We start from the raw sequence: 27,642 nt of genomic DNA on the forward strand, positions 1-27,642 counted from the left end.
TCACGATCATGGCTGATCATCCAACTCAATAGCCCAATCCTGTTTTCTCCTGATAATCTTTGATCCCATTCTCCCCAGTGCTATATCCATTCGCCTCTTGAATATATTCAATGCTTTAGCATCAACTACTTCTTGTGGTAATGAATTCCACAGGCTCAGCACTCTTTGTGTGAAGAAGTGTCTCCTTATCTCTGTCCGAAATGGTTTACCCTGAATCCTCAGAATGTGGTGGTGTCCCTCAGGGATCAGTGTTGGACCCACAATTGTTCACAATTTACATAGATGATTTGGAGTTGGGGACCAAGTGCAATGTGTCCAAGTTTCCAGACGACACTAAGATGAGTGGTAAAGCAAAAAGTGCAGAGGATACCGGAAGTCTGCAGAGGGACTTGGATAGGTTAAGTGAATGGACTAGGGTCTGGCAGATGGAATACAATGTTGACAAATGTGAGGTTATCTATTTTGGTAGGAATAACAGCAAAAGGGATTATTATTTAAATGATAAAATATTAAAACATGTTGCTGTGCAGAGAGACCTGGATGTGCTAGTGCATGAGTCGCAAAAAGTTGGTTTACAGGTGTAACAGGTGATTAAGAAGGCAAATGTAATTTTGTCCTTCATTGCTAGATGGATGGAGTTTAAGACTAGGGAGGTTATGCTGCAATTGTATAAGGTGTTAGTGAGGCCATACCTGGAGTATTGTGTTCAGTTTTGGTCTCCTTACCTGAGAAAGGACATACTGGCGCTGGAGGGTGTGCAGAGGAGATTCACCAGGTTAACTCCAGAGCTGAAGGGGTTGGATTACAAGGAGAGGTTGAGTAGACTGGGACTGTACTCATTGGAATTTAGAAGGAATAGGGGGGGATCTTACAGAAAGATGTAAAATTATGAAGGGAATAGATAGGATAGATGCGGGCAGGTTGTTTCCACTGGCGGGTGGAAGCAGAACTAGGGGGCATAACCTCAAAATAAGGGGTAGGTTGGTCAAGGCTGGTTTAGCTCAGTGGGCGAGACAGCTGGTTTGTAATGCAGAACAAGGCCAGCAGCGTTGGTTCAATTCCTGTACCAGCTTACCTGGAATGTGGCGACTTGGGGCTTTTCACAGTAATGTCATACTTGTGACAATAAAAGACTATTATTATTGGGCAGCACAGTAGCATAGTGGTTAGCACAATTTCTTCACAGCTCCAGGGTCCCAGGTTCGATTCCCAGTTTGGGTCACTGTCTGTGTGGAGTCTACACGTTCTCCCCGTGTGTGCGTGGGTTTCCTCCGGGTGTTCTGGTTTCCTCCCACGGGCCAAAGATGTGCAGGTTAGGTGATTGGGCCATGCTAATATGGGGATAGGGTGGAGGTGTGGGCTTGGGTAGGGTGCTCTTTCCAAGAGCCGGTGCAGACTCGATGGGCCGAATGGCCTCCTTCTGCACTGTAACGTCTATGATTCTATGATTCTGATTCTCGATTTAGGACTGAGTTTCGGAGGAAATTCTTCACTCAAAGGGTTGTGAATCTATGGAATTCCTTGCCCAGTGAAGCAGTTGAGGCTCCTTCATTAAATGTTTTTAAGATAAAGATAGATAGTTTTTTGAAGAATAAAGGGTTATGGTGTTCGGGCCGGAAAGTGGAGCTGAGTCCACAAAAGATCAGCCATGATCTCATTGACTGGTGGAGCAGGCTCGAGGGGCCAGATGGCCTACTCCTGCTCCTAGTTCTGCTGTTCTAATGTGACCCTTGGTTCGTGACACACGCAGCACTGGGAACATCTTCTCTGCATCTGGTCTGTCTATTCCTGTTAGAATTTTATAAGTGTCTATGTGATCCCCCCCCTCATTCTTCTGAACTCCAGCGAGAACAATCCTAACCTAGTCAATTTCTCCTCATATGACAGTCCCGCCATCTCTGTAATCAGTCTGGTAAACCTTCGCTGCACTTCCTTGAGAGCAAGAACATCCTTCCTCAGAAAAGGAGACCAAAACTGCACACAATATTCTAGCTGTGGCCTCATCAAGGCCCTGTGTAATTGCAGCAACACATTGCTGCTTCTGTACTCAAAACCTCTCGCTATGAAGGCCAACATATCATTAACCTTCTTTACCGCCTGCTGTACCTGCATGCTTACCTTTAGTGACTGGTGCACAAGGCCACTCAGGTCCCGCTGCACACTCCCCTCTCCCAATTTACAACCATTCAGGTAGTAATCTGCCTTCCTGTTTTTGCATCTCAAGTGAATAGCCTCACACTTATCCAGCTTATCTGGCTTTGATTTTTCCACTCGCCCAACCTGTCCAGATCATGTTGTAGGATCTCTGCATCCTCTTCACAGTTCACCCTCCCACCCAACTTGGTATCATCTGCAAACTTTGAGATGTTATATTTTGTTCCCTCATCCAAATCATTAATATGTATCGTGAGTAGCTGGGGTCCCAGCACCGATCCCTGTGGCACCCCATTAGTTACTGCCTGACAATTTGAAAATGACCCATTAATTCTGACTCTTTATTTCCTCTCTGGTAGCCAGTTTTCTATCCACCTCAATACACTTCCCCCAATCCCATGCGCTTTAATTTTGCACAATAATCTCTTCTGCGGGACTTTGTCAAATGACTTCTGAAAGTCCACATCGACTGGCTCCCCCTTGTCAACTGTACTGGTTACATGTTCAAAGAATTCCAACAGATTTGTCAAGCATCATTTCCCCTTCACAAATCCATGCTGACTCTGACTGATCCTGCCACTACTTTCTAAATGTTCCGCTATAAATCTAGAATTAAAAGTTTAATGATGACCATGAAACCATTGTTGTAAAAACCCATCTGGTTCAAAAATGTCCTTTAGTGAAAGAAATATTTCATCCTTACCTGCTCTGGCCTATATGTGACTCTAGGTCCAAAGAAATGTGGTTGACTCTTAAATACCCTCTGAACATAGGAACATCGGAATTAGGAGCAGAAGGAGGCAATTCATCCCTTTGAGCCTGCTCCGCCATTCAATCAGATCGTGGCTGATCTCTTACTGATCTCAAATCCATCTCCCTACCTGTTCCTCATATCCTTTTAACCTGTTTTTTTTTAAAGCAGAAATAAAGTCTCCTTCTTGAAACCATTTAATGACTCCGAATTCACCGCGCTATGGGGTAGCAGGTTCCACAAATTAACCGCCCTCTGCAAGAAGTTGATCCTCCTGAAATTAGTTCAGGGGCAATTAGGGATGAGAAACAAACGTTCGCCCAGCCAGTGTCACCCACAGCACAAGAATGAAAAAAACAAAAATGCCTTTTTCCCACACTATCCCTAAATCCCTTTATGTCCTTGGTATTGAGAAATATGTCAATCTCCACATTAAAGTATTTAATAACAGAGTTTCCACAGCCCTCTGAGGTGACAGTAACTTCATTGCAGTGTTGATATAAGCCGACTTGTGAAAAAAAAAGATTTTAAAAAAGAATTCCAAAGATTCACAACCCTCTGAGTAAAAATGTCGTTCCTCATCTCGGTCCTAAGTGGTTTCTCATTCAATTTAAAAATGTGCCCTTTGGTTCTAGACTCCGCAACTGATCCTTGTGGTACCCAACTAGTCCGAGCCTGCCAATGTGAGAATGAGCCATTTATTCCTACTATCTGTTTTCAGCCTGTTAATCACTTCTTAATCAGTGCCAATAGATTACATCCTACCCCATGTGCATTAATTTTGCTAATCAACCTCCTGTGAGGAACTTTATCAAAAGCCTAAAAATCCAAGTATATGACATCCACCATCTCCCCTCTATCAATTCTGTTGGTAACATCCTCAAAAAACTCCAATAGTTTCATCCAACATGATGTCCCATTCAATAAACCTTGTTGACTATACCCAATCAGAATTTTATTATCCAAGTATCCAGTTATCACATCCTTTAACATTTTCCTCATAACTGCAAAATAAATTCCCTAAATTTAGAGAGGGGTGCACACGCGCAACTAAAATGCTTGCCAGCCAAACAACTTAGGGCCATCATGTGATGTCAAGTTGGTTTTTATCACTCACTTTTTCAAACTCGAGCATGTCATGGTCCATTACCGCTGCCTCCAAACAGTCTGTACCCTTCGTCTGCTGTCTCTCTCACTCTCTCTCTTTTATCTTCAATCACAACTGCTGTCACCATTAGGTTTGTATTCTCCCACCTCATCTCTGTCTCTCTCTCTTCTTTCCTCCGCTGCTGTCTCCAAGCAGGTCTGCAATTCCGCGCCCCCCCCACCCCCACCGACCGCTCTTTCTCCCTCTATTATTCTCTAGTCTTGCTGCTGTCTCCAATAAGGTCTGAACCCTTCTTTATATAGTAATGAACTAGACCTTGGTCTACAGGGCATGTTATATTACTAAATCGTAATATAAATATTACTCTTTTGTCTTGCTGAGTTGTCTTGTATTCTGATGAGAAATCGTTATGGTCTTCCAGGTGATGACAAAATGTTTATTGAGTAATATACAATAAACTAGTGAGTTATTTCACTTCAATACTAAGCTAGTAAAACAAGTAAATTTATGTTAAATTAACAATTATAATTATAATACACTGCGCTCTGATCTGATCACGTCTTAACTCTCTCTGCTGTCCACACACTCTAACTCACACACACTAAGAAAGAGCGGGAAACTCCTTTTTATAGGTTCTGTTAGTGTTGCCATCTAGTGATCATTTGTCTGTACTTACTTTTCATTAACTGAACATGTATTAACACACACAAGAGATCACTGCAGGGCACAAGATCGTAATTTGCTGACAATACAAAACCTGGAAGTATGGTGAATGGTGAGGTGGATAATGTAGAACTTGGAAGGTACAAAGACAGATTGGTGAATGGGCAGACAAGTGGGAGATGAAACTAATGCAAAAAAGTGTAAAGTAATACATTTTGGGAGGAAAAATGTAAAATAAAGTGTACAATTCAGAAGAGCGCACAGAAGCAGAGTTTATGCGATAGAAATATATATTAGATAGAGGTGTTCAAAATCACGGAGCACCTACGCAGAGTAGGCTGGAGCAACTGGTCCCATTGGTGGAAGGACGGAGAACAGGAGGGCACAGGTTTAATTGACAACAGAAACAATGGCAACGTGAGGAAAAGCTTTTTCCCGCAGCGAGTGGTTAGGATCTGGAACTTACTGCCTGAGAGAGTGATAAAGACAGGGCCAGTCAAGGCATTCAAGAGTAAATTGGTTCGTTACTTGAAAAGGAAGTGTATGCAGGGCTCTGATGAGAAGTAGGGTAGTGGCAATAGGTGAATTACTCCTCCTCAGACTGGCTTACACATTACATGTTGAGTGGTCTACTTTGTTCTATAACCAACTCAATAATTTTATGATTCTACTTTCTCTTTATAATTCAACATTCTAATGACTTTTTAAAATTCTTGCTCTGTATTTGGTAAATATTTGTTGCGATCAGGTGAGAGGAGGGGTCTTTTCCCTTTCCTTTTCTGACAGCAACAGGTTTCTGTTTGTTTGACAAGGATAAACTTGTCAATTCAGTGAGTACTTAATTGTTTACAAGCTAAGACCAGAAAAGAACCAATCATAGAATTTACAGTGCAGAAGAAGGCCATTCAGCCCACTGAGTCTGCACCGGCCCTTGGAAAGAACACCCCAATTAAGCCCACGCTTCCAACCTAGCCCCGTAACCCAGTAATATCACCTAACCCTTTTGGACACAAAGGGCAATTTATCATGGCCAATCCACGTAACCTGCTCATTTTGGACTGAGAGAGGAAACCGGAGCACCCGGAGGAAACCCACGCACACACGGCGAGAACGTGCAGACTCCCCACAAACCCAAGCCGGGAATCGAACCTGGGGCAGATTTTCTTGAGTTTAACAAAGAAACCGGTTAGCTCTATTAGAGTTAGACGGATCTAAGTAAAACAATAAAACAGGCAATGACACAGAATAGCAAAAGGTAGGTTGCCCAAATTAGTGTCAAGAATAAAAGTCAAAGAGTCTGTCATATGATGTGTCGGCTGCTTCAAGCTGAATTTGGTGGGACTTGATGATTCCGATTTTTCCCGATTGTTCTTCGGGAGATGTCAGCGCTGCGTTGGATTTGTTTAAGAAATTCCGGCTGCAGCAGGACATCCCTGGGTGATCACAATCAGGAAACAGGGCTTGAAACCAGGTGGGTTGGAGAAATAAGGAGGAAGGGGACTCCACTTAGATTTTCTTCCGAAGCTGCTTGTTGGCAGTTCTGCGGAAAGAACATATGCTTAAAACATACAAAGGGTCAGCTTGTCACATAACCTTCCTTCTCCAACTGTCAGGGAGATTTTAAAAAATACATTGTCCCTGTCTACATTGTCCCAAAGGTGACTTTATTAACTTATATCTGGAAGCTAAATTTGTCAGGGTCTCATGGTTCAAACAATTAGTCTTAATGGCCCATCTACAATGGTTAAATACCTTTAAGCAATTGTTATAGATGCCTTGCTAATGAGACAAGAGGTGGGAGCCCCTCACACACCCCTCAAGTCATTGGTGTGATTAGCAGACAGACTGACTCCACTCCAATGATTTAGAATGTGGGATGTATAGTAATGCAAATTGGGGTTAGCCATCTTGGGCCGTGAGTTCCAGTCAAGTTAGGTGCTATGTTTTAAAAATGTCTGCATTTAAAAGTTTCATTCAGGTTTTTAGTCAGTGGATTAAAAATCCACTTCTTGGAAATACATTTAACATTGATGCAGAGATGCGCTGAGTCCTTCAGCAGTACCTTCCAAATCCATGATGTCTACCACCTAGAAGAACAAGGACAGCAGATGCATGGGAGCACCATCACCTGCAGGTTCACTTTCAAGCCACACGCCAGCCTGATTTGGAACTCTATCACCGTTCATTCATTGTTCTGGGATCAAAACCCTGGAATTCACTCCCTCATGGTATTTTTGGTGTACCAATTGCACATCAACTATCGGGGTTCAAGAAGTTGGCTTACCAATCACCTTCTCAGGAGCAACTACGGATAGGTAATAATTGCTGGCTGTGTCAGCAATGCTCACATCCCAACAACACATTTTTAAAAATCTTCAAATTTGACCATCCTGTCTTGAGTTTTGTTACACAGTTATGATTGACGACAGTGCTCCTGAACTGGACAGGGAATAAAAGGAGAAAGCTCTGATCAGTATAGTATCACCCCAGTTTATGACATGTCCATGACTATACACAAATTATAGTCATTTGAGATAAGCACAAGTAGGCTGACAGTTCAAATGAAGCTGTGCTCTGACAGAGAGCAATGCCTTCAAGAGAAGAAAAAAGACCATGAATATTGAAATTAAAATGCTGATTATGATTGAATTAGATTGTGCACTATCACCACTTGCAGAGCATAGAGGAACACATGCAGAATGAAAAACACGAAAGGTGGAAGTGTCATTTCCTCTTGTGCTGTGAGCTTTGCACTTTCTGCTCATAATGAAGATTAGAATCTGATTAGCTGGTAACAGCTCTGTGCTGCACCATAGTTGAATTGTACACACACTCTTTCGTCCTACTGAAATTATGTCTGCAGAAAGATGTCACCGCACTCAAGACATTTCTGGAGTATTCATCCTTTCACTTTAACCATACCTGCTATCACACATGAAGCTAGAAAAAGAACTTCTATAACACACAATATTATTTTGCTTCTATGAAGGTAATTTTCAGCAGAATTATCTCTTTGAACCGTTCGGCCTTTTTAAATTTCTATTCTCCTTTAAAACGTTCATTAAAACCTAATCTGGTCAAGTTAATGTCGCCTTCTTTGGCTCAATGTAAATATTTTCGTTGACTAGACTCCTGTGCACATTTGAGGTATTCACCACGTTAAGGGAGCTATATAAATGGAAGTTGCTGTTATTATTAGCAAAGGCATTGACTTGTTTATTGAAGTATTGGGCACTGTGGACTTGTGAAGCAGACATATGCCACCAACACTGAAGAAGGTTCAACACCATTTTATTAACTCTTATAAAATACTAGACATACTATAACTGTGGGTTCACACAATGTTAGTTTAACTGGAGACCTGTGCCGGTCCGAACCAGTTGAATCACTCAGCATGTGGTGTGAGTTTGTACTGTACTTGATGAGCTCTTGTGCTTCTGAGAGGCAGCATCCAGAATGAGTGGGAACAGTGATGCCCTCTGTCTTTATAGTGCATGTGTTCTAACTGGTGATTGGTTGCAGTGTTTGTGCATGTTGATTGGTCCTAGTGTATGTCCATCAGTGTGTGTCTGCACCATGATATACTGGTGTATATTATGACATTTATTTTTCCCTATTTTGAGGTTCTTGCAACTTCAAGGTGTGATGGATACATTCAGGGAGATTGTCAATGAGTGACTCAAGCATAAAACTGACATTGCCCATATTCAAATGAAAATGAAAATTGTCAGATTTTACAATGCACAGTTGAACCACAGCATCACTTTCCTGTGGAGAGGGGAAGCAGTTGAAAATCCATTTCATGATGGTCTTTTGCAAATTGCGCTGGGAGAAAACAAATCTGGGGCGAAATTCTCCGACCCCCAGCAGGGTTGGAGAATCGCCTGGGGCCGCCGAAAATCCCGCGCCCGCCGTGGCAGAGATTCTCCGCCACCCGGGAATTGGTGGGGGCGGGAATCATGCCACTCCGATCGGCAAGGCCCCTGCGGCGATTCTCCGGCCCGGACAGGCCGAATTCTCGCCGCTGGGAGGCCTCTCCCGCCGCTGAGGTTTGAACCACCTCTGGTGGCGGCGGGATTGGCGCCGCGACCGGGCCCCCGGGGTCCTGGGGGGGCGCAGGGTAATCGGACCCCGGGGGGTGCCCCCACGGTGGCCAGGCCCGCGATTGGGGCCCCCCGCTCAGACTCCGGGCCAGTGCCCTGGGTGCACTCTTTCTCCTCCGCCGCCGCCACGGCCTCCACTATGGCGGAAGCAGAAGTTAAACCCACATCGCGCATGCACCGGTGGTGACTTCACCGCCGGCGCATGCGCCGACCGGCGAAAGCCTTTCGGCCAGCCCCGCTGCCGGGCGGCGGGCCTGAAAGGCCACTGGCGCCGTTTGTTTGCGCCAGTCTTCTGGTGCCAACCGCTCCGGCGCGGGGCTAGCCCCCAAAGGTGCGGAGAATTCCCCACCTTTGGGGAGGCCCGACCCCGGAGTGGTTGGCGCCACTCCCCTACGCCGGGACCCTCCGTCACGCCGGGTAGGGGAGAATCCCGCCCCAGAAATCTGAAATAATTTACCCCTCAACTTGTGAACAGATAGATTTTGCCACTGTAAAGAGTCTGGTGTCTCCAAATAAGGTAAGTTTATCTTCAAAAACCTTGCCAGCTTTTCATTACAGACTGCCGTCTAATTTTCTGGCGGGGTGGGGGGGGAATAAACAAGCCCTTTGAAATATCTGTACAAGCCTTAACATCTTTCTCTCAGGATGCATCATTTACTGAAGTGCACTAAAAAGACAGAATGGATTTCCTGGCAGACTCAATACATTGTGCAGGATTTGACAGTATGGCTGATTGGGTGAACAGTAATAGGTTTTTCCAATCATGAGCACTATTTTAGGCTTAAGAGAAAAAGCATTTACATGACTTGCTTCGTTCAGTTTTAATATTGGCTTGAAAACTAATTCTTGCACCTGATGCCAAGGGATAGATGCAGCCTTAATGGAGTGTCCTGAATGATATTCAGCAATGGTTACAATAGGTGACAAATAAGTGGGAGGACAGTGTGGAAGTTTGAAAAGGATTGTTGCCATTTTAGAGACAATTTTAACGTAATCCGCCACCAGGAAGATTGAGGGGATTGGGTTCCACCCTCGATGGGCAGACTGCAAAACTGGCGTTCCATCTAATCGCATAGGTTTCCCTCCCAGTGCATTAGGTTAAATAACACATTTAGGGTGCATTACAACCCTCAAAATCCACAATGAAGTATCAATGTGCCTGAACTCAAAGCATATTTGGAATGTCGCTGCCTGCTATTTGAGAGGAAGTAATCGCTCATTTATATTAAGCATGTCAACATGCCTTCCAAGAAAGGATATCAAAGAAACTGATAAAGACAATGATTGCTGGACAATGGGCAGCAGGGTAGCATGGTGGTTAGCATAAATGCTTCACAGCTCCAGGGTCCCAGGTTCGATTCCCGGCTGGGTCACTGTCTGTGTGGAGTCTGCACGTCCTCCCCCTGTGTGCGTGGGTTTCCTCCGGGTGCTCCGGTTTCCTCCTACAGTCCAAAGATGTGCGGGTTAGGTGGATTGGCCATGCTAAATTGCCCGTAGTGTCCTAATAAAAGTAAGGTTAAGGGGGGGGTTGTTGGGTTACAGGTATAGGGTGGATACGTGGGTTTGAGTAGGGTGATCATGGCTCGGCACAACATCGAGGGCCGAAGGGCCTGTTCTGTGCTGTACTGTTCTATGTTCTGTGTTCTATGCTCTGTGTAACCTCCTGTCCCAGTGACCATTTTCAGATCTGAAGGTTTCTTAGTTTTAGAACATTAAACACTGGACTTGGAACTTCCTTGAATCTGCTTTCAATTGTTTCCATTGAGAGGGACAAAAATAATCCATTGACTGCAAAAGTGGGTTAGACATCCTGAGAATATGACCTCTTGCTGTATAGAAGCAAGGTTGGCCATTGCAAACTGCTTTTTATGCACCTGATCTCACTTTTTAACGTGAGTGAATTGTTTTATAACAATAAAAACCCATTTGGCTGCACTTGAGTCCCGACTCAATAATATTGCAGCATTGTTTCTCATTTATATCACAACTGTACTTCTTTCCTGATGCTCTGGGAACCCAGGATGATTCTCTCACCTTCCCAACTGACTCAGGAAAAGAAAACCTAGACCAATCTTGATAAAATACTGTAAATTTCTTGTGTCACATGTGTAGATTGCTCCATTACATTTTGTACAATGGGATGGCAATCAAGTATAGCATTGTGAATTATACTAGGTCCAATGCACAAGTGAATCACCTCATTTCTTTGCTCGCTTGTCCTCTCAATGAGATATTTGAGAGGTCAGGGAAATCTTTTCATTGTGCTTTGCGACTGAAGGAAAGCACACCTTTGCCTCATCCAGCAACCAGTTAAAATAAAGTTCTGTTCACTCCCGGCTTATAAGCAAAAACTGAAGCGGGAGAATTTGTTAAAGAAAGTCATGCATTGTTGGTCTGAGGAATCGGATGATCTCCTACAGGACTGCTTAGAGTCAGTGAACTGGTCAGTGTTTAAAAATTTTGCGACCAGCCTGAAAAAGTACGCCACTACAGTAACTGACTTCATTAGTAAGTGTGTAGAAGACTATGCGCCAAAGAAGCAAATCCGCGTGTTTCCCAACCGGAAACCCTGGATGAACAGGGATATCCACTGCTTGCGGAAGTCTAGGTCTGAGGCATTCAAGTCAGGCGACCCTGACCTATACAGATATGATCTAAAGAAATCCATCAAAGATGCCAAAAGACAGTACCGGACCAAGCTCGAGTCCCAGGCTAGCCACACGGACCCCTGCCGTCTATGGCAAGGTCTGCAAGACATAACGGGCTACAAGATGAAGGCATGTAAAATCACCGGCTCCAATGCATCCCTCCCTGATGAGCTCAACGCATTCTATGCACGCTTTGAGCAAGAGGTCAGCGAGAGCGAGCCCTCCACCCCAGAAGCCTCAGATGAACTTGTATCTGAGATCACCCATTGCAGACGTCAGAGCAGCCTTCTCGAAGGTCAACCCATGGAAAGCCACTGGCCCGGATGGGGTACCCGGATGAGCACTCAGGTCTTGCATGGATCAGCTGGCGGGGGTATTCGTAGACATCTTCAACCTTTCTTTACAACAATCTGAGGTCCCTACCTGCTTCAAGAGGACGACCATCATCCCTGTACCAAACAAAAGCCAAGCAGAGTGCCTTAATGACTATCATCATTAGGATGGACCTCTGACATCCATTATCAAGAAGTGCTTCAAAAGGTTAGTCATGGCACGAATCAACTCCAGCCTCCCGGATTGCTTTGATCCACTGCAGTTCGCCTACCTCTGCAACAAGTCCACAGCAGACGCCATCTCCATGGCCCTGCACTCTACCCTGGACCACCTAGATAACAAAGACACTTATGTCAGACTCCTATTTATCGAATACAGCTCAGCCTTCAACACCATAATTCCTCTGAAACTCTTCTCCAAACTCTGTGGTCTTGGCCTCGGCTCTTCCCTCTGCGACTGGATCCTGAACTTTCTAACCCACAGGCCACAATCAGTAAGGAAAGGCAACAACACCTCCTCTACGATCATCCTCAATACCGGTGCCTCACAAGGCTGTGCCCTCAGCCCTCTACTATACTCCTTGAACACCAATGACTGTGTGTGGCCAAATTCCCCTCCAACTCGATTTTCAAATCTGCTGATGACACCACCGTAGTGGGTCGGATTTCAAACAATTACGAGACAGAGTATAGGAATGAGATAGGGAATCTGGTAAATTGGTGCGACTACAATAATCTCTCCCTCAAAGTCAACAAAATGAAGGAGATTGTCATCGACTTCAGGAAGCGTAGTGGAGAACATGCCCCTGTCTACATCAATGGGAACGAAGTAGAAAGGGTCGAGAGCTTCATGTTTTTAGGTGCACAGATCACCAACAACCTGTCCTGGTTCTCCCATGCCGACACTATAGTTAAGAAAGCCCACCAGCGACACTACTTTGTCAGAACATAGAACATACAATGCAGAAGGAGGCCATTCGGCCCATCAAGTCTTCACTGACCCACTTAAGCCCTCACTTCCACCCTATCCCCGTAACCCAATAACCCCTCCTAACCTTTTTTTGGTCACTCAGGGCAATTTATCATGGCCAATCCACCAACTCTGCACGTCTTTGGACTCTGGGAGGAAACCAGAGCACCTGGAGGAAACCCACGCAGACACGGGGAGAATGTGCAGACTCCGCACAGACAGTGACCCAGCAGGGAATCGAACCTGGGACCCTGGCGCTGTGAAGCCACAGTGCTAATCACTTGTGCTACCATGCTGCCCCCGGCTAAGGAAATTTGGCATGTCAGCTACGACTCTCATCAACGTCTACAGATGCACCATAGAAAGCATTCTTTCTGGTTGTATCACAGTTGGTATGGAGTCTGCTCTGCCCAAGACCACAGGAAACTAAAAAAGGTTGTGAATGTAGCCCAGTCCATCACGCAAACCAGCCTCCCATCCATTGACTCTGTCTACAATTCCGCTGCCTCAGAAAGGCAGCCAGCATAATTAAGGACCACACGCACCCCAAACATACTCTCTTCCACCTTCTTCCGTCAGGAAAAAGATACCAAAGTTTGAGGTCACGTACCAACCGACTCAAGAACAGGTTCTTCCCTACTGCCATCAGATTTTTGAATGGACCTACCTCGTATTAAGTTGATCTTTTCTCCACACTTTGCTATAACTGTCACATTATATTCTGCAGTCTCTCCTTCCTTCCCTATGTATGGTATGCATTGTTTGTGCAGCATGCAAGAAACAATACTTTTCACTGCATACTAATACATGTTACTGTATAAATCAAATAAAATCACTCATACGCATAACATTCATAACACACAATTGTCAGGCAACGGTCATCCCCAATAAGATAGTCTATAGTCACCTAGTGTCACCAAATAGCCCTTCAACATCTTGGTATTACCATTGATCAAAATCTTAATTGGACCAACCTCATAAATACTGTGGCTGCAAGAACAAATTGAGTATCCTGCAGTGAGTGCCTCCTCTTCTGCCTCCCCAAAGTTCATCCACCACCCAGAAGGCACAAATCAGGGGCGAAATTCTCTGACCCCCAGCAGGGTCGGAGAATCACCCAGGGCCACCTAAAATCCCGCCCCCGCCATGTCCAGAATTCTCCCGCCAACAAAAAGTCAGCGTGCCGCCAATCCCGCCGCCCGCCTCAGAGAATGGCTGGGGCCGGCGGGAGGCTACAGGTTTCTGTGCTGCCGTTATTCTCCGGCCCGGATGGGCCAAAGTCCCGCCGCTGAGAGGCCTCTCCCGCCGCCGTGGTTTGAACCACCTCTGTGCCGGTGGGATCGGTGGCGGGAGCGGGCCCCCGGGGTCCTGGGGGGGGGCACGGGCGATCGGACCCTGGGGGGTGCCCCCACGGTGGCCAGGCCCGCGATCGGGGCCCACCGATCGGCGGGCGGGCCAGTGCCGTGGGGGCACTCTTCATCTTCCGCTGCCACCACGGCCTCCACCATGGCGGAAGAGAATCCCCCAGCGTGCATGCACCGGTGGTGACGTCAGCAGCAGCTGACGCACCGGCGCATGCGCGAACCGGCGAAGGACTTTCGGCTAGCCCCGGCGCCGGACGGCGGGCATCAAAGGCCGTTGTTGCCGGTTTTGGCGCCAGTCGGTGTGGTGCCAACCGCTCCGGTGCGGGCCTAGCCCCTCAATGTGAGGGCTTGGCCCCTAAAGGTGCGGAGAATTCCGCACCTTTGGGGAGACCCGACGCCGGTGTGGTTGGCGCCACTCCGCTAGGCCCAGACCCTTCGCTCCGCAGGGTAGGGGAGAATTTCGCCCCAGATGTTTGATGGAATACTCTCCACTTGCCTGGATGAGTGCAGCCCCAACACACGTGAAACTCACCAACGTTCAGGAGAAAGCAGCTTACTTGACTGCCACCACCCGAAGTATTAATTTCCTCTACCACTGTGATAACATGTTACATTTACAAGATGCACTCCAGCAACTTGCTTCTCTGACAGTATATCCCAAACATATGACCCATATCACCTATAAGGACACACCACCACCTCTCAAGTTCCCCATCATCCCCCTCACCATCTTGGTTTCGAAATTCCTTCATTGTTACTTGGTTGAGATCCTGCACCTCCCTCTCTGACATCATTGTGAGAGGACCTTCACCACAAGGACTGTAGTGGTTCAAGAAGATGACTCATCACTACTTTTCGAAGGGTATTCAGTTCTGGCCAATAAACACTAGTGATGCCCAAATCCCATGACCATGTACATTTGACTTTTTCACTCAAACTACCATCAACTCCAGAAATTTCCCCAACTACATTGCTGCTAAATGCAGAACCATTCCAGTTCTGAAAGCAACATAAATTTGATATTGATTTTCTTACCTTTGTGATGTCAACCTTTTGGGTGCTGGATGAATCATTAGAAACTTAATGAGGCACTTCTGCTTATGGGGAAAGATTGGCCAGAATAAGTGGGGCACCATGGGCACTGCTGATTAATCCAAGTCCAGCAGTAAGCAAGGTTGTGGGAAAGCTACTGCCCAGCATAAATCACCACTCTAGCTCCTCCATGTCAATAGGCCGCCTGTGGTAGGATGAAGCTGCACTGAGACATAGTCTCTTGTTGATGATACTGGTCCTTCATTTGAAGAGATGTTAGAGTCGTTGAGGCGTAGTTCGGAGTCAGCCACAATGTGACTGACTCACTCTTAACTGCTCTCTGAAATGGCTGAGGGAGCCACTCAATTCAAGGGTAATAGGGATGGGCAACAATTGGCCTTGCAAGTGACCTCATAATCTCATGAAAGAAGTTTTGAAAGACTATTAACATTTGCTCTCCGTACTTCCAGCACTTGTTACAGGGCAGAAGAAAGATCACACATTGCACATCTACGTCCTCAAGACCTTCCAGAGAAGAGGATGCAGCAATCAGTTTGCACATGGCAGAGGCCAACAAACAGAAACCATAAATAATGACCAGCTATTCTGTTTCAGTTGTTTGATAGACACACGGTGGCCAGGAGAAATCCCTCTCCTTCGAAGAACAGCTTTTAGCTTCAGCTGAGCATTGATAGACAGGGCCATGGATTAACATTTCATTTGAAGGATAAGCATCTTTGATAATACATTACTCCCTCTGTGCAGTACTGAAGTGTCGGGCTGAATTATGTGCTCAAACCCCGCAGTGGGAGGTTCTGTGCTGTACTGTTCTATGTTCTATGATAATTGAAAACAAGGATCCTGACAAATGTTCCCTCCCTAAGTTATTGGGTGCTGGCTCGAGCTCTCCTGCTGACATGCCAACTGATATCAGCTCACTTGGCACAAACTGTGCTTCAGCTCTGCAATCTGGACAAGTTGGGCAGCACGGTAGCACAGTGGTTAGCACAGTCGCTTCACAGCATCAGGATCCCAGGTTCGATTCCCAGCTTGGGTCACTGTCTGCGCGGAGTCTACACGTTCTCCCCATGTCTGCGTGGGTTTCCTCCGGGTGCTCCGGTTTCCTCCCACAGTCCAAAGGTGTGCAGGTTAGGTGGATTGGTCATGATAAATTGCCCTCAGTATCCAAAAGAAAGTTGGGGTTGGGTTGCTGGGTTACGGGGATAGGGTGGAGGTGTGGGCTTAGGTCAGGTGATCTTTCCATGGGCCGGTGCACACTCGATGGGCTGAATGGCCTCCTTCTGCACTGTAAATTCTATGATCTATGATCTTCCCAATGTGAATCAAAAGAATCACAGAAACAGCACGAAGCGAAGCAATTTGGAAAGTTTTGTCTGCTGTTTGAGAGACCTGATCAACTTAGTCCCACACCTCAACTTTTAACCCATAACTCTGTAAATAAATCCTCTTCCGGTACAGTAACTTAATGGATCTACCAGATTTTCAAATTGTGGTTGGGAACACAACACAGAGTTGAATTCTGGGTCTCATCTTGTCTCCACGCCTAAACTCAGTCACTCTCACGATGCTAATTTTATATGTTAATGCCCTAATTGGGCAGGTGGCAAGTTTGACACCTGATCAGGGGCCTTGAGACCCTCCAGGAGGCAGGAGCTGCTTTTATCTGGCACCAGCAGCAAAGGCGGGTGGCAGCCATGTTGAGGCCTGTTCCTCCCTTGCCAAAAAGAGCAGGTAATACCTTGAAGGCCCAGGACAATAAAGAATTGGTAATAAGTACGACCGGGAATAAATTAAGATAATAGGTATGTTCTGGGTCAGATTATCCAAGGTTTTCATGAACTTTATCATCACTAGAACTTTTGTCATCACCAGAAGAACATTTTTGATGGCCCTGCAGGGAACATACAAATTAAAAAAAATTAATTTACGGGATGTGGGTGGCGCTGGTTAGGCCAGCATTTATTGCCCACCCCTAATTGCCCTTCAGAAGGTGCTGGTGTGTTACCTTCTTGAACCGCTGCAGTCCTTGAGGTGTAGGTACACCCACTGTGCTGTTCGGGATGGAGCGCAAGGATGCTGCCCCAGCTACATTGAAGGAGCGGTGATATATTTCCAAGTCAGGCTGGGGAGTGACTTGGAGGGGAACCTCCAGGTGGTGGGGTTCCCGGGTATCTGCTGCTCTTGTTGATGGTAGTGGTTGTGGCTGGGTAACACTGGTTAACACTGCTGCCTCACAGCGCCAGGGGACCGGGTTCGATTCCAACCTCGGGTGACTATCAGTGTGTCGTTTGCACTTTCTTCCTGTGTCAGCGTGGGTTTCCTCCGGGGGCTCCAGTTTCTTCCCACATACCAAAGATGAGATGTTCTTGAGTATAGAAGATTGAGTGAGCTCTGGTCAAGGTGTTTAAACTGTTAAAGTAATTTGATGTACACGGAGAAGGTATTTCTTCTGTTGAGGGACTAAAGTACATCACTTTAAAATTAGAGCAAAGCAATTCAGAAGGAACATCATCAGGCATTTGACAAAGTGTAGCAAAAATTTGGAATTCTCTCCGTGAATTATCTCCTACTTGTCACAAGTAGGCTTACATTAACACGACAATGAAGTTACTGTGAAAAGCCCCTAGTCGCCATATTCCGGCACATGTTCGGGTAACATCACGTCTTTCGGGAGTTGTGGGACGAATCCGGAGCACCCGCAGGAAACCTATGCAGACATGTTTAGAACGTGCAGACTCCGTACAGGCAGTGACCCAAGCTGAGACTCTGGTGGTGTGAAGCAACAGTGCTAACTGCCTGATAGTACTGCTGGCTCACAGGGACCTGGGTTCAATTTGGCCTTGTGTGAAGTTTGCGTGTTATCCCCATGTCTACCTGGGTTTCTTCTGGGTGTTCCAGTTTCCTCCCACGATCCAAAGATGTGCAAGTTTGGTGGATTGGCCATGCTAAAATTACTGCTTAATATCCAGGATGTACAGGTTAGGTTATAAGTTACAGGGATAGGGCGGGGTGGGCAAGGGCGTGGACCTGTGTAGAGTGCTCTTTCTGAGTGTGAGTCCAGACTCAGTGGGATGAATGGCCTCCTTCTGCACTGTAGTGATTCGACGAAAGACCATGCTGTGAGGAGAATTCAAGACTGAGATTGATAACTTTTGGTCAGATAAGAATATGGAGGGATTCAAAACAAATGTGAATGAATGGAGTTGAAGTACAGTGCAGCCATAATCTCATTAAATTATACACTCTGGGGCAGGCTCAAGGGGCTGAATGGCCTGCTCCTGTTCCTATCTTCCTATTGCTTACATCAATAATTCATTCAAACGCAGTAACGATATTGCTCTATGAGCCAACCCACTTTATTGTTTAGCCCGCAGGACCTTTAAAATAAATACATATTTAAGAATTTGGGGTTCGGGAGAATGGGCTGAATTTTAATGCATGGGCAGATGTCCTGCCACCGGGGCTAAAAATGGCCTGCGGTGGGTCTGGGGGAGGGATATTGCCAGCAATGCCCAATCGACAATCCGTTGCCAGGGCCACAGTCCAAATTTTGCCAGCACCATTTTGCCAGCCTTCGTGTCAATCTGTCCCCAGAGAACTCAAAAAAGTCCAGGCAACATCACAATCATTGGTTAATTAAAAAACATACTTTGTATTTGATTTAGTCAGGAGTGGGAGGCTGCATAGAAAATTAAAAACGCAAGTTTGAAGAAATGAATAATGTACTTGCGGATTGATAATGATAATAATAACATCACTTTGGCTCAGGGATTTTGGCTATCATTAGTTTTATTCATGCTGGCAACAATTAAGAACCCCAGGAGTGCTGGTGGTGGTATGACACCCCCACCCAAACAACATTCCTGCTGCAGTATTAGCATTGTTAGCATTGAGCACCTAATCTGTGTGCCAGGGTTGTTGTTTTGATGACTTTCTTTTTTTAGAAGTTTCAATCACGGTACAGGGCTGAGCTAATGTGTAATCAACTGGTCTATCACAAACTAGAACTGCTGTGCTCGAATTTTAGTTGCCGCTAAGCGCAGATAAAAACGATAATTCCCTCTAAGAGTGGATAATAACCCAGCCAGAATTGGCAGCGCTAATGATGATTTACTGGTGATGGGTTGGCTAACGTATTGTTAAATACAGAGTAAATAGCTTTGACAATCTATTATGTAATGAAGTGCAGCATGGTTATATTAATGAAACTACAGTACAGCTGGAAATCACTGATAATTGGGACCAAGCTAAGCTGTGAATAATAATGCTCAATGCAGATACATTTCAGAGCGCCTCCCCCCATTAGTAGCTATCAATTAGAATCAATCATAATTATAATCAATTAATGAGATTTGCTAAGGGAGGATGTATGAATATTCATGAGCGAGGAGCGATTATCCAATTAACCATGCGTTAATTGATAACATTCACAGCGCTTTTACTGATATTAGCATTTCTAATTCCCCCACATGACTATTTTGTGCACATGGCTATGTTGTCTCGCCTTTCAGATGCCCCCTGCACCATGACAACAGTGGCCACCTGACAGAATGGGCATGTGACACACTCTGAAATGTCTGTCGAGAAGTGGTCACGAGAGGATGGGGATGAATGAGGCTGGTTGATTCACCTCTCCCCAGAACTTTGAAATTACGCCATGTGAGTTTTACAACACATTTGCTCAATATATTTTCACCAAATTTCTTTCTCTACTATTTCAATCGATGTCTTGACAATTTAATTAATAAAAACATAGCATCGTCATTAATATGGCAGAAAGACGAGTTTCATGCAAATGCGTTTGTTCTTGTATTTGTCAACTCAAATCCTAAGCCTGCATTGTGTGTAGTATGTGCCTCAGATGATCCAGGTGAGAGAAGGAGGACTTCATGTAAGTGATTAAGGAGGTCTTGACATTGAATTACTCGTGTGATATGACCATAGAGACAAGGGAAAGATTAAATAGTGACTTTCAAAAGAGAATTGGATAGATACTTGGGAAAAGAAAAAAGACTGCAGGGAAAGAGAAGGGAGGAGGATTAATTGAGATTGTCATATGAGGAACGGTTGAGGACTCTGGGTCTGTACTCGTTGGAGTTTAGAAGAATGAGGGGGGATCTTATTGAAACTTACAGGATACTGCCGAGGGCTGCATGACGTGGAGAGAATGTTTCCACTTGTCGGAAAAACTCGAAGCAGAGGACACAATCTCGGACGAAAGGGACGATCTTTTAAAACAGAGATGAGGGGCGCGATCCTCCGCTCCCCACGCCGGGTCGGAGAATCGCGGGAGGGCCCCCTGACTAATTTCATGACCCCTTGGCGCCCCCCGCGATTCTCCCACCCCCCGCTCGGAAGAATCGGCGCTCTGGCGATTCTCCGAACTGTATGGGCCGAGCGGCCTGCCATTCGCGACCATTTCACGATGGCGGCAACCACATCTGGTCGCTGCCGTCAAGAAATCACCGTGAAATTCCTGTTTTGGGGCTTGTAGGGGGCCTGGTGGGGAATGAGCACCATGACTGTGCTCGGGAGGGGACAGGCCCGCGATCGGTGCCCACTGATCATCGGGCCGGCGTCTCAATCGGACGCACTATTTCCCCTCCGCCGCCCTGCAAGATCAAGCCGCCACGTCTTGCGGGGCGGCTGAGGGGAAAGACGGCCACCGCCCATGCGCGGGTTCGAGCTGTCAGCCGTCGTGACGTCAGCCGCGCATGCGCGGGTTGGAGCCGGCCAACCTGCGCATGCGTGGCTGACGTCACATAGGCGCCGTCATCGCGTCATTCTCGGCATGCCGCCTTGACGCAAGCGTCAAAGCCCGGTGGCCAAGAATAACGGAGCGCCGCTCCTAGCCCCCCGGTTGGGGGTGAATGAGGTGAGAGGAGCGGGCTCCGAGGCCGTCGTGAAACTCGGCCGAGTTCACGATGGCCTTCACGATTTTTCCCGGGTGTGGAGAATTGCGCCTGAGGTTTTCTTCAGCCAGAGGGTGGTGAATCTGTGGAACTCTCTGCTGCAGAAGGCTGTGGATGCCAATTCACTGAGTATCTTTAAAACAGAGAAGGATAGGTTCTTGATTAATAAGGGAATCAGGGGTTATGGGGAGAAGGCAGGAGAATGGGGATGAGAAAAATATCAGCCATGATTAAATGGCGGATCAGACACAATGGGCCGAGTGGCCTAATTCTGCTCTTATGTCTTATGGTCTTATGGACTGCTCATTCAAAAGGTAAACGCAATGGGTCAAAGGGCATCTGTCAATGCTGGAAGATCTATCATTCTGAAATGACCAGAAGTGCACGTTCCCATGGTCTGTGCTGCCAGCGGACAACACAGTGATCTCCCAGCCATGTTCCATTGGAACTGGGGTGAGACGCGGCCAGTAAATGCCGGGAGAGTCTCAATGACCATTGAGACGTCACAATCTGGGCGGGACCAGTCTTGCACAGTTAAGTGGGTAACCCACTTAACCGTGCTAATGCCAAATCTAATTGGCTCCTCGCATCTATTAGCCTCTCCAAGGGCGCCCATTCGTACTGGTCCACGCAAATCTGGACCAGGCGGAGCCTGAAATGACACTTGGAAAATTTTGCATTAAATCACGCCCAAAGGAGTTTTTGCCGACCAGGAGAAGCAACCTTGTCATTTATGGTTTGAATATGTAGATTTAGCAAGAGTAGACAGATTTCAGTAACTTTGCAGGAGAGAAAACTTGGGGAATAAGAGCAGAGGATGGGTAATTATGAGGGCATCAAATCCCGCCCTGAAGAGTGCCTTTAATGAAAACTCCACGTTGCCTGATCTTACATTGAAGCCTTAAAGTTTGAGGTTCCTAGAGTTACAGAACAGTTTAGTGATATACTGCTGACTGGGAGCTATCTCGCTTTGCACCCCAAAATTCTAAAACTCAATCATCGTGAATGGAAATCTAAAGAAACAAATTATCAGTCTAAAGACTTAAAATGCTTAAACCTGCACACGTTTCCAACATTTGAAAGCACCTGTCTCAGTCTAACACAGCAAGGAAGTAATAGTTCTGGGCAAAGAAACATTTATCTTGGTCGAAAGGTTGTCAGTAGCAACGTGGCAGATGTCAATAGAAATGAAGAATTGCAGGTAAAGATTATTTTCTTGTACATGCGTCACGTTATATGATGTACACGTCCAGCTAATGTTCCACATCAGAGTAACTGGCTCCATTCACTGTCTGATTCGAAGGTTCAGCTGTTAATTCTTTCAATACAATTTTTTATTTCCTGGATTTTTTATCTCTTAATCTGGAAGCTTCCATTTGCTTCCTTCCCCATTCCCCGACGTCCTTATTTAACCAATGAGACAGGATTGATAATCATTTAAGGATGGAGATTTGAGATGTTTTGACTAGCCTAATCCTCTGAACTTGCAACAGAGGACATTTATTGGGACCATTTTCAACTTCTGCGAGGGTACCGGATCAGACATAAATATTAGAGAGAGGAAATTCATATAAGATTTAGATGCTCATAATTCCACAGCATAACTTAAAGTCCTGGAGATATTTTTTTCTCTGCAGAACTCTCCCATAGTCTGTTCAAGAAGGGGGAAGGTCATAAAGCTCATAGCACAATCAGGGCTTGTGAAGTTAAATGCCAAGTACTTGTGGAGTCTTGGTCATCACAATCTACTGGCTGTGTCGCACCCACGTTTGGGTGAGCGGGGGCCAGAAGATTCTGGGAGAGGCCTCTTCCAGGATCTATCCGGCTCGCCATGCCTCGTTAGATCTAACGGGGTCTCGCGAGACATCATGGTCTGGATCCCGGCCATTGTGGATTGGATCGGTATTTGGCAAGTCTGCATAGTAGAATGAATAGCTGGTCTCACACTAACAGACAGCTCGCCTGATCTACCCGAGGCGTTGGGATCTAACTCCTTTGCCTCGGCAACCTTAAATGAGTGCCATTCAGTAATGGCCCCCACAAAAGGGAACCAGGTATGACAATAATAATCTTTATTATTGTCACAAGTAGGCTTACTGCAATGAAGTAAAAATCCGCTAGTCGCCACACTCCGGCACCTTTTCAGGTACACTGAGGGAGAATTCAGAATGTCCAATTCACCTAACAAGCACGTCTTTCGGATCTTCCGGAGGAAACTCATGCAAACACAGGGAGAGCATAGCCTCGTACCAGCGTACCCGAACAGGCGCCGGAATGTGGCGACTAGGGGCTTTTCACAGTAACTTCATTTGAAGCCGTCTCGTGACAATAAGCGATTTTCATTTCATTTTCATTTCACATGCAGACTCCAGACAGAGACCCAAGCGGGAAACGAACCCGGGATCCCGGCGCTATGAAGCAACAGTGCTAACCATTGTGCTATGGTGCTGCCCATGCGGGACGGCACTTGGGGAGGGGAGCCTCCCAGGTGATCAGAGGCCCCCAGCTGCATCCTGGCACTACTGGTGCCATGCAGGCACCTCAGAGCTGCCAGCCTGGCAATGGCAGGGGAACCTCCAGGGTGCCAGGCTGGCAGTGCCAAGGTCTCAGACTGGCAATATTCCCACATTGTGGATCTGGCCGGTGGGTGCCCTGCCATTTGAGGTGCGGTGCAGGGGGGAGCCCACGGATCTTAATAGGTGAGTTGGGGCTTTGTGGTGGTCACATAGTGGGGGGGGGGGGGATGTCAAGAGATCAGGGTGCCATTTAAAAATGATGTCCCAATCTCCTCCTTCACTGAGCAGTTCTGGTGAGTGGAGATCCGCAGTGCAGCAAAAGGACTAAGTGCAGCCTCGTGCAGCGTTCCCCACCGAGGCCCCGGATTGGAACAGAGTCCCGTGCGATAGCACGATCTTTCTCGGCGTTTTGAGCACCGTGAAACACTCGGCTAAATCCACTCAGCAGGGGATTCTGTTGCAATTCAGTTAGATCGTGCCCATTGAGTCATAGAGGTCTACAGCATAGAAAAGGTGCTTTAGCCTATCACATCTGCACCAGTCAGAAACAGCCACCTAAGTATTCTAAACCCAATTTCCAGCACTTGGCCCATAGCCTTGTGTGCCTTGGCATCGCAAGTGAACATCTAAATACTTCTTAAGTGTTGTAAGGGTCGCTGCCTCCACCACCCTTTCAGACAGTGAGTTCCAGACTCCCAACACCCTCTGGGTGCACAAATATTTCCTCACATCCCCTATCAACCTCCTGCCACTTAAATCTATGTCCCCTGGTCATTGATCCGTCCAGCAAGGGGGAGAACTACTTCCTGTCTACTCTATCTATACCACTCAATTTTAAAATTTAATCTCTCAGGGTTTCCTCCAGGATCATGTGGGCTGCAATTCATCATTAAAGGGAGATGGAATTGATGGTCTCATATTCCCTCCCCTTTATGAGGAAATGTCCTGCAGTGATGTTCTCTAAACTTCAGGGCAGGAAGAATTAAGGGGCAATTCTAGTATGAGCTCAAGGATAAGTACCTCTTGGCACTGCTGAAGGGACATCAGAGGATGTCAACTCTTCTCAGCAGGGTTCCTGAGTCTCAGGAGCACCATTCACATCTCTCCCCTACAGGATTGCATTGACCAAGTCCCAACACCACTTTCAGCGGTGTACATTGATGAACCCAGCCAGCACTCCTGTACTCCTCGTCTAACAGGGAACCAGGCAAAAATCCCCATTATTTTTTGTACTGATGTAGAGTGCAGCAGACATCAGAGTCAGCAAGTACCATGAAGTTTATCGGGTTACTAATGAAGTCCTAGTCATGAAACCCAGCAGAGGCTCACAGAGGATGAAAGACGACTCTCAGGCACTTTGGCCTACCTCCCTCTGGACTATGACCCCACCACCGAGCATCAAGTCATTGTTTCCAGGACTGTCACTGACTTCATCTCTTCTGGAGATCTTCCTTCCACCACTTCCAAACTCAGAATCTCCCAAGAACCCTCTTCTACCGCCTCCCCAAAATCCACAAACAGACTGTCCTGGGAGGCCCACCGTGTCAGCCTGTTCCTGCACCACCAAACACATTTTTCTTCCTATCATGGCTCCATACTCTCTCCTCTTGTCCAGTCACTTTGCACCTACATCCCTGATTCCTCCGATGCCCTACATCACAGCAACACCTTCCAGTTTCCCAGCCGTCACCACCTCCTCTTTACTATGAATGTCCAATCACTCTAAACCTCTATTCCCCACAAGGATGGTTTGAGGGCTCTCCGCTTCTTCCTCGAGCAGGGACCTGATGGCCCCATCCATCACCACTCTCCGTCTGACCGAATCTGTCCTCTCACTGAACAATTTCTCCTTTAACATGCTGAATTGGATTGGATTTGTTTATTGTCACATGTACCGAGGTACAGTGAAAAGTATTGTTCTGCTTAAAGTCCAGACCGATCATTCCATTCATGAAAAAAAACATAGGGTAAACATAAATACACAATGCAAATACATAGACACAGGCATCGGGTGAAGCATACGGAGTGTAGTACTACTCAGTAGAGAAAATATGTGGAGAGATCAGTTCAGTTCAGTAAGAGGGTCATTCAGGAGTGGGGAAGAAGCTGTTTTTGAACTTGTTAGTGCATGTTCTCAGACTTTTGTATCTCCTGCTGATGGAAGTAGTTGGAAGAGTGAGTAAGCTGGGTGGGAGGGGTCTTTGATTACGCTGGCCGCTTTCCCCAGGCAACGGGAGGTGTAGACAGAGTCAATGGGTTGGAAGCGGGTTTGTGTGATGGACTGGGCTTTGTTCACGACTCGCTTGGACATTTGGCAGGAGTATGCTGAGGAGAGGACACTTGAAACCATGCTGTTTTAGTCTCATTTCCTCCAAACCAAAGTGTGGTTATCTGTACCTGCACAGGTCCCAGTTTATCTGTTTCTTTATGGGGTGAGTGGAACATTCCTTGTTCAAGTCTGAACCAGGCTCCACCCCACAACTCTTTTATCGCTACATCAACGACTGTTTTGGTGCCACTTCATGTTCCCCCGAGCCTCAAACAATTTGTTAATTTTGCTGCCACTTTCCACCCCTCTATCACCTTCACATGGTCTATCTCCGACACTTCCCTTCCCTTCCTTGACCTCTCTATCTCCATTTCTGGGGAGAGATTGTCCATTGTATCCATTAGAAGTCTACTGACTCCAATAGCAACCTCCACGACAGCTTTTCATACCCCAGACGCTGTAAGGACTCCATCCCATTCTCCCAGTTCCTTTGCCTCTGTCGCATCTGGTCCGATGATGCCACTTTCCAAATCAGTACCGCTGACATGTCTTCATTCTTCCTTAATCGTTGTTTCCCACCCACTGTGGTCAACAGGGTTCTCAACCGTATCCAATCCATCTCCCAAACCTTTTCTCTCACCCCTTCCCCTCCCTCCTAGAACCAGGTTAGGGTCCCCCTTGCCCTCACTTTTCACCCCACCATGTTCCGCATTCAAAAAACCATCCTCTGCCAATTCTGTCAACTCCAGCATGATGCCACCACCAAACACCAGTCACTGTCACCACCAACTGACAGTGGGTCACTGTCTGTGTGGAGTCTGCACGTTCTTCCAGTGTCTGCGTGGGTTTCCTACGGGTGCTCCGGTTTCCTCCCACAGTCCAAAGATGTGCAGGTTAGGGCAGCACTGAAGCACAAGTGGGTAACACTGTGGCTTCACAGCGCCATGGTCCCAGGTTCGATTCCCCGCTGGGTCATTGTCTGTGCGGAGTCGGCACGTTCTTCCTGTGTCTAGAAAATAATAGTTTATTTTCTAGACTATTAGAAAATAGTCTATGCCTAATTCCTCTTTCCAGAGTGCATAACCTCACACTTTTCCATATTGTATTGCATTTGCCACTTCATTGCCCACTCTCCTAGCTTGTCCAAGTCATTCTGCAGCCGCCTTACTTCCTGCATACTACCTGTCCCTCTTCAGATCTTTGTATCATCTTCAAACTTAGCAACAGTGCCTTCAGTACCTTCTTCCAGATCATTAATGTATGTTGTGAAAAGTTGTGGTCCCAGCACAGACCCCTGAGGCACACCACTAGTCACCGGCTGCCATCCTGAAAAAGATCCCTTTATCCCCACTCTCTGCCTCTGCCAGTCAGCCAATCCTCTATCCATGCCAGGATCATACCCTTAACACCATGGGCTTTTAACTTATTTAATAGTCTCCCAAGCGGCACCTTGTCAAAGGCCTTCTGGAAATCTAAATAAATTGCGTCCACTGGTTCTCCTTTGTTCAATTTCCTTGTTACCTCCTCAAAGAACTCTAACAAATTTGGCAGACGTGACCTCCCCTTGACGAAGCCGTTCTGATTCAGTCCTATTTTATCATGCACTTCGAAGTACTTTGCGATCTCATCTTGAATAATGGACTCTAAAATCTTACCAATGACCAAAGACAGGCTAAACAGCCTATAATTTGCTGTCTTCTGCCTCCCTCCCTTCTTAAACAGTGGTGTTACATTAGCCACTTTTCAGTCCTCTGGGACCATTCCTGCCTCCAGTGATTCCTGAAAGATCACCACCAATG

General features: G+C 46.5%; 1 protein-coding gene across 16 annotated transcripts in view; it reads right to left on the reverse strand.

Moving 5' to 3' along the window:
- tenm3 (teneurin transmembrane protein 3) overlaps positions 1 to 27,642 on the reverse strand; it is a 4,148,867-nt gene that overhangs the window by 4,016,591 nt on the left and 104,634 nt on the right. The gene's annotated exons all lie outside the window — the stretch shown is intronic.

Source organism: Scyliorhinus canicula, chromosome 8 (genome assembly GCF_902713615.1).
Source record: "Scyliorhinus canicula chromosome 8, sScyCan1.1, whole genome shotgun sequence".
Classification (NCBI taxonomy): Eukaryota; Metazoa; Chordata; class Chondrichthyes; order Carcharhiniformes; family Scyliorhinidae; genus Scyliorhinus; species Scyliorhinus canicula.